The sequence below is a fragment of the Engystomops pustulosus genome, chromosome 2 (assembly GCF_040894005.1).
Source record: "Engystomops pustulosus chromosome 2, aEngPut4.maternal, whole genome shotgun sequence".
Taxonomy (NCBI): Eukaryota; Metazoa; Chordata; class Amphibia; order Anura; family Leptodactylidae; genus Engystomops; species Engystomops pustulosus.
The window spans coordinates 142,980,637-142,988,977 of record NC_092412.1 but is presented as its reverse complement, the minus strand read 5'-3'; positions in this window follow the sequence as shown (position 1 = coordinate 142,988,977).

The window sequence follows — 8,341 nt, the reverse complement described above, 5'->3', positions numbered from 1 at the left end:
CCTTATTTTTTATTTATTGTTTCTGTCACAATAGTTGTATGGGGGACTTGTTTTTTTCAGAACAAAATTTAGTTTTTAATAACACAATTTTGGGTTTCATATCACTTACTTATCTATTAACCCTATTTGTGCAGAATATTTAAAAAAGAATGTAAATCTGACAATAAACTTCCAACTAATACTTAGTTATAACAAGAACCAAAAAATGTCTATATACCTATATAGTATATAAGTATAGTATAGTATGCGAACTATATCACAGCTCAACTGTGATAGAGCAACAGGAAAATATACCTAAGATACTTTATAAGGAAAAATATGTGTGTGACACTGGACTAGTTTGGACATCATTGATACTAATAATCATAAGGTATTTTACCCATCTGCTGTGTTTGGCACAGAGATCCGAATTTCAGTAGTGCTTGTTGAGGTGTGTAATTAAGAAAAAAGCAAGTTACCTATTTATTCCCCCAACAAACACATTTGTCCATCAGCCATGAATAAGGGCGCGAGAAAGCGCTTTAAATGTGTAGGTTTTCTGACGCTGCTGGATAATTCGTTTGTATTGCATTGCATTGATATCCATAGCACATGCTTTAGGCGCAGGAGAGTGAGTGTTCATTTGGCGCGATAGAAAGTCACAAAACAGCATTTGTACCACAACTGCGCCAAAAGAACACCAAACATAGATAAAAGCCCAATGATAAATCCCCCCCCCCCCACTGAGTCTCAGGGAACTTGACACATCTGCATAAACCAGCAAGTAAAAGACGAGCAGGCCTATTGGGGGATTTACTAATTCTAGCGCAAGCACGACTGTTGGCATCGGAGATCAGTCTCCGGAAAGCACAGCCCGATGTTTTAAAGTGACGCAAGTAAATAATGGCTAGATGTAATAATCAGTCGTGAGCCATAAAAATGCCGACATCAATGATATGTGTGCCGAAATCTTACATGGACTGAGCCTTAATTTTGATCTCTGACCATTTTTTTCCTGGTCTATTGTGCAGCAAAATTTGCGGCTAAAAATTCTGACAAAATACACATAAATGTGATGGATAGTGTGGAAAAGTTAGGCCACGCCCACTTGCGCAAAAAAAAAAAAAAAAGACGGAGGAGTTGGGATAGTCGGAAACATCTGTTCTTTCTGGCGCAAACTCATTATAAATGATCTGCAACAATTACTACATCTGCCCCTATGTCTGGAACATGATGCCGTACAGTATCATGGGCAAGTTTTTTCAATGGGAAGGTGGTCATGTAGAATATCAAGTAAGACCAGAAGTGTCCCAGGAACTGATTGCCACAGTCACATTTGCAATCTCTCCAGGGGTGAAAAGTTATCTATCATCTCATCAGTTATGAGATTATCCAGCGCTTTTCAGCACCATGGACAACATGTCAAATTATAGGGAACCTTCATGCTTGTTGTTGCAACTTGTTAGCCCACATTTATCAAAAACAGTGCGCTATGTGCAGTGTGCCTGTGAAGTGTGCAGGGTGCGCCAGATTCAGGAATTGTGGCACAAGTTCTTCATGAATCTGATGTCCCCTGCACTGCTCTCACAGAGTGTTGTGCTGCGTATAGTGCAGCAACTAAACAAATGTGTCACATACACTTTATAAATACATGTTCAAGCAATTTGCACTGAAAAGAAAGTGCAAAGTCAGACAAAACTGGTGCAAGGTCTTAAATAAATGTGGGCCTCCTCTGTGCTGATAATATGAGACTGATAGATCATCTTTTTACCGAATGAAAGCCAAGATCTAGTTACTATTTAAAGGTGTTTCTTGCCCCATAATGACCAATCATAGCACAGCTTTTAATTTACTATAGTTGCTTGATGAATAAAAGCCAAGTTCTGATTGCTACATGTAACGACACAGTTTTAGTATATGAGGTCTTCTGTATAATCCATGCGGACCGGGAATACATCATATATATACAGTGTCTGATTCATTAGAAGAGAAACAACAGATACATAGGGTGTATTGCAAGCCACAGTGGAGACAAACAAATCAGTTTGAAAGGGGTATTCCCATCTCGTCAAAGTTATTTTTCTGTATGATTTTTAACCCTTTAACGACCTAGCCCTTTTTAGTTTTTCCATTCCATTTTTCACTCCCCACCTTCAAAAATCTCTAACTTTTTTATTTTTCCACGTAAAGAACTCTGTGATGGCTTGTTTTCTGTGTAACAAATTGCTCTTCATAGTGATGGTATTTAATGTTCCATGTCGTGTACTGGGAAGCAGGAATAAAATTCAAAATACAGTGAAAATGGTGAAAAACGCATTTGCACCGTTTTTGTGTGGGCTTGGTTTTTACGGCTTTCACTGTGCACCCCAAATGACATGTATACTTTATTCTTTGTGTCGGTGCAATCATGGGGATACCACATTTGTATAGGTTTTATAATGTTTTCATACATTTACAAAAATGCATTTTTATTTTGCCATCTTCTGGCGCAAATAACTTTTTCATACTTCAGTGTACGGAGCTGTGGGTGGTGTAATTTTTTGTGACTTTTGATGAGGTTTCCAATGCTGTAATTTTAAGGACTGTAGGATCTTTTGTTCACTTTTTATAGAATTTTTTTTATTTTTTAAAATGGCAACTAATGTGATTTTTACTGTTTATTTATATTTATATTATTTCTAGGGAAAGGGGATATAAATAAACAGTAAAAATCATAAACACATTAGTTGCCATTTTAAAAAATATAAAAAAATTCTATAAAAAGTGAACAAAAGATCCTACAGTCCTAAAAATTACAGCATTGAAAACCTCATCAAAAGTCCCGAAAAATTACACCACCCACAGCTCCGTACACTGATTTTTAGTTTTTTTAATATAATTTTTTTTTTAACTATTTATTTTTTTTTACTATTTTTCAGACTCCCTAAGGTACATTAACCTTAGGTTGTCTGATCGATCCTATCATATACCGTTGTACTACAGTAAAAGAGACAGCTTCGGGTCCACGGAAGACCTGCAACCATTGTTAGCAGCCCGGGAGCAGGGAGATTTTGTCACATACTCTCCACTACCCGTGCTTCTCTGTTAGCCACACACTCTGTGGCTAGCAGTGCAGGAGCCTGGAAAGCGGTGAGCACTGAGCGGCCCATGCAATCAATGGCCAGACAGTGGGCAATCATGGCAGCCATGAGATCTTGTCACAGCTGCAGACGCTGCCCAACTCTACCTGATGCCGGTACGTGCAATTAGAAGGCAGGGAGCAGTGAGATCTCGTTACATGTGCTCTCTGCTACCGGGGCTCTTGTTCTTTGGCCTATAAAGCAGGATCCCAGATCGCAGGTAGCAGAGAGCAGCTGTAACAAGATTTCACTGTCTAATAGATAGATATTTCTGACTTTATACTTTTACCATGTAGCAGAGTATCTCCAAAGAAGTCTTAGGAGTTCGCACATTGTACTAAGCTTAATTCTAAAGCCACGTGTTGGTGGGAGAGTTGTCCCGCCCTCACACCCAGCCAAGTGAAATTTTAACATGGACTGTAGAGAACCCCCTGCAGCTGAATTAATAGAATAATTGAGTTGAAAAAAGTCCTTTTAAGCATATAATACTAACTACCCTATAGCCTTCAAAAAAAAAATGTCAAGATGGGAATACCCCTTTAAGGTCAAGTATTGAGCACAAACCCTTGAAATGCAAGGAATGGAAGCCAAGCTATCATTGGTTACTATGTGCAACAAACATATTTTTTTTTTCTACACATTTTTTTAAAAATGAGGCCTATCTAGCATCTGTTCCCTTCCTAATAAGGCTCTTTTTTTAAGGAAAATTGTTAGATATACCCAATGTATGCTGGGTATATTTGCTAGTATAATGTATAAGATGACACTAAAGGAGTGTGATTTCCCTTTAAGACTTGCTGCTGTGTGACTCATCGTGGCAGGTGCCACACTCAGCAGCCAATAGGATTGCAGGATGTTACTTCAGTGCAGGAAAAAAAATGTCAGTTGGTGCCGGACTGTGAATGCTCTTACAGAGATAAGACAGGTTCCATTTCTTGCTCCAAGCGATTTAGGATTTGCTGTTATCAACCAAAACAACTACAACTGACAACTACAAGTCAAGAGAGAAGAGAAGACATGAGGGAGCCTTTCCGGAAGAGGCAGGAGGAGACTTCATCATCTGCCCAGCAGGAGCCTGCCCACAAGAGGAGGAAGGATGACCTGACCCAGCTGGACAAGGAGATGGCGGCTTTCCTCTATCTCCTGGTGGATAGACTCATCAGGGTTTTCCTTGCCAGTAACAGCCGCAGGAAGTTATCAGATAAATATCTCCTGGCAATGGTGTGTGAGTATTTCAGAAGAGCAGGAATACCCACTGATAAATAGAGAAGCCTCTTCTTCCCAGCAATCTTCTTGACCAACCAGTTTGAGGGGGAAGAATTAGACATTCGCAGACAGATCTACCCCTGGGCCTTAGGATGCTCCTGGACTCTGAACAGAGAACAACTGCTCCATGAACGCAACCTGCTGTTCCAGCGAATTCGATATAGAGCTTGGGTAGACCTGTCCACCTGTCACCTGATAATAGCTCAGGATCCTATGCATTGGGCGTGGATAAGAGAGACCAATCTCTGTTCCTGAACCCGGAAAAGAGGAGAGACAGTCCACCAGCTATGGCTTCCGCTGCGTGATCATCTAAATTCAGCCGTTAAAGGGAAAAACCATCTCTATATCTACCGCTGCCAGATTGCAGGATGACAGCTGCAAGACCAACATGGAGAAGAAGACCTAGAAGCCAATAATGATGAAGCCATCTATCCATGGAGAAGGTCCAGTATCTAAGTCACAGAACATAACACTCATTGTATCAATCACTGTAGGTAGTCACATGCAGTCACTGTAGGTAAGTACATACACCTGCACTATACTCATGTTATAGGGTTACCTCCCTTAGTATGCCTGGAGGAAGGGCAGTACAGCGGCCATGGTTTCCCTACAGGTTATCTCCACAGGGGTTTTTCCTGTCCTGAGCGCTGCTGTACACTCTCTGCGAGTGACAGGAGGTGACAACCAATTACACAATTACACCAATTACACACTAGGTTGTGGCCATACAAACAGAAAAAATTCATTGCCACCCCCTTTCCCACCAGTTCATGGTTTGCGGCAAAAAAAGGAGAAGAAACTAGTGGGCGGGGGGTCAGTACTTCAGAACTTACTGAACAGGTATGTTCTCCTGCTGGATTACTCACTCGAGGGGGATATTTCCAGCATAAAAACTCTGCTGAAAAAGTCGGCTTATACAGTATATACAGTAATTATACCACAGTCCATAATTTTACAAAACTTATCTAGGCTGATTTTTTTTTTATTAGTAATACACATACAAAATTTTTTAAAAAGTAATAATGGCATATAATATACCGAACGGGTCCATATGTAATCCAGTTTATACCTTGTTTCAAAATATTTAGTAGTAGGAAAAATCTTTACACCTTTAAAGAAATGATCCCTGAACTGTACACAGACAGCATGAAAAGAAAGAAAAGGATGCAATGGGTAGGTAATTAAATAGGTGAGTAAAAAATAAGTGCAGATACTAAACCAAAATTCATGGGCCTATCATTGTTTTAGAGGATATCTAGGCTGCCTGTTCATTTTATGTTGTTTCTCTCTTCACTAGAGAGATAAAAGGTTAGTATGTTATTTTTTTTTTATTTCAAAGTGCAGTGTAGCCTTTACATGTCCATGTTTCCCATTGTACCTTCATATTGATAAAAGGAATTGATGCTACATATCACTTATTTTTCTATTTTGGGAAACTGCAATATCTCACTCCAGGCTGGATGTACAGCTGGATGATACTAGATGTACAGCCCATTTTACAATAGTACACATCTGGCAAGGCAATTTCTTCAAGTGGTTGGACAGAGGTAATGGCATGTGCAAGTTGACAATTACCAACAGGCAAAGGTCCAAAGATATAATAGGGTGTTGAGTGCTACCAGTTTCCATCCTCCTCACTGGCATCACCTAGCAGACTCCTTTAGTCCAGCCCCTCCATTCCTCTTGGCATGTAAGATACAACAATTTATCTCTACATTTAATAAATAGCAAGAAGAAAATGCAAGTGCACAATTCGTAAACTTCCACAATATAACTCATCCCAAAAAGTATTATGTTGTTGTTAATTAAATTTAATATCTCTAAAAACACTTTTATACAATATAATATGTTATGTCAAAAGGTTTGTGCTAGGCCAATGTACCTAAACACCTCTATGGCTAATATCCCAATAAGGTGATATTTATCAGCTATATGTTGGGTTTAAAATGTCTCACGGGTTCAGATTAACCCCTTCCCGACATTTGACGTACTATTACTGCATGGCGGGAGGTGCGTTCCCGCAAAATGCAGTAATAGTACGTCATGCTTCTGGCGCCGGCTCCAGAACGGAGCCCGCGCCAGAAGCTGCGGGTGTCGGCTATATATTATAGCTGACACCTGCCTCTAACACCCGCGATCGGAGATTTCTCCGATCGCGGGTGTTAACCCCTAACACTTACCGGGGGGTGTAGGTGCCTCCGATCGCAGCCCCGGACTGCCAGTGCCTGGGGCTGCGCGATCTCCTTCCGGGGAAGCCAGAAGGCAGGACCCGGCTGTAACACACTGAGCATGTGCAGCATGCTCAGTGTGTCACATAATACAGTGTAATACATCTGTATTACACTGTATTAGGTGAAGAATAGCTTGAACAAGTGATCAGTGGATCACTTGTTCAAGCTAACTTGTAAAAGTAAAGAGAAAAAGTTAAAAACACTTATTAAACACACTTTTTAATAAAAAGAATTAATTAAATAAAGTTAAAGTCCCCTAAACACAAAGATTCCCTATACACATCTAATAAAGTAAAAAAAAACGGAAAATCACCAAAACCCCCCACATATTTGGTATCGCCGCATCCGTAACAATCTTTACAATAAATCAGAAACATTATTGGACCCGTACGGTGAACGCCGTAAAAACAAAACCTGAAAAACTCGCCAAATATTAAAATTTTCATAAAATTCCTAAACAAAAATGTTCCAAAAAGTGATCAAAAAAAAGTTATGTGCGCCCAAATGGTACCACTGAAAACGACAACTCAACACGTAAAAAATAAGCCATAAACCAGCTTTGTCAACCCAAAAATATTAAAGTTACGTCTCCGAAACGATGGCAATGCAAAAAGAAATGAGATTTTCTTTATATTCGTTTTTTACTGTAAAATTGTAAAATATATAAAAAACTATATAAATGAGGTATCACCGTAATCGTAGTGATCTATAGAATAAAAATATTATAGTATGTTTAGTGTATGGTGTACGACCCCCAAAATATACAAAAAAAGAAACCCAAAATTGACAATTTTGTTTTCCTCCATACATTAAAGAGTTAATAAAATTTCATCAAAAAGCTCCAGACCCACTAAAATGAAGTATTTGTAAAGTGCATCTCATGTCGCAAAAAATAAGCCCTTATATGTCCAAATTGCCAAAAAAATAAAGATTGTATAGCCATTATAAAGTGACAATGCATAATCTGCTCTGATTGGCGCAGCTACCCCCTCGATGCCCTGGCGCAGGGCCGCATCTGCCATGAGGCGGCAGAATGCGGGTCCCTGTAAAGGGCGGCAAAATTTGCCGCTCTAAAGTGGGCGATTCGGGCGCCCATTAACGCCCGAATCGCCCACCAGCTAAATAAATCGCGCCTGTCTCTTTAAGACACAGGCGCGATTTATATGCGGAGCGACGCAGCGCCTTTCCGGCAGCTGCGCACTCCGTCCTAAGCAGTGACACAGGCGTCATGACGTCATGCGCCTGTGTCACTGTGCGGAGCCGCGGCTCACAGGAGAGCCGCGTTAAGACCGGAGCCGCGCCGAGGGAGCAGCTGCCAGCAAGTGAGTATGATTTTATTATTTTTCATGGATTAAATCAAGGTTATGGTGGCACTTATCAATCTCTGTTGTGCCGAGTCTGAGTGCATCCACAGTAGGTCTCAACACCGAATGAGACCAGAGAAAATAGAGCAATCTTTTTAAATGGGTGTGGGCACAATCAAAAACGGTTTCAGATGTACAGAAGTAACACGTTTTTTTAATTTATAATAGTTTCTAAAATATGACAGACATTGAGTAATAATTAAAATGAATAATGTAAACACATCTGCGTACAAATCATGTAAAGATCTTAATATAGATATAGGAACTTAGTTCGACCTTAATTGTATGTGTATCTTGTTAACAGGATTCCTTTAGAGCTTTGTAAACAATTTTGTAAACAATTTGGTAAACAACTTCGTAGGACTCCCCACTGTGTACGGGA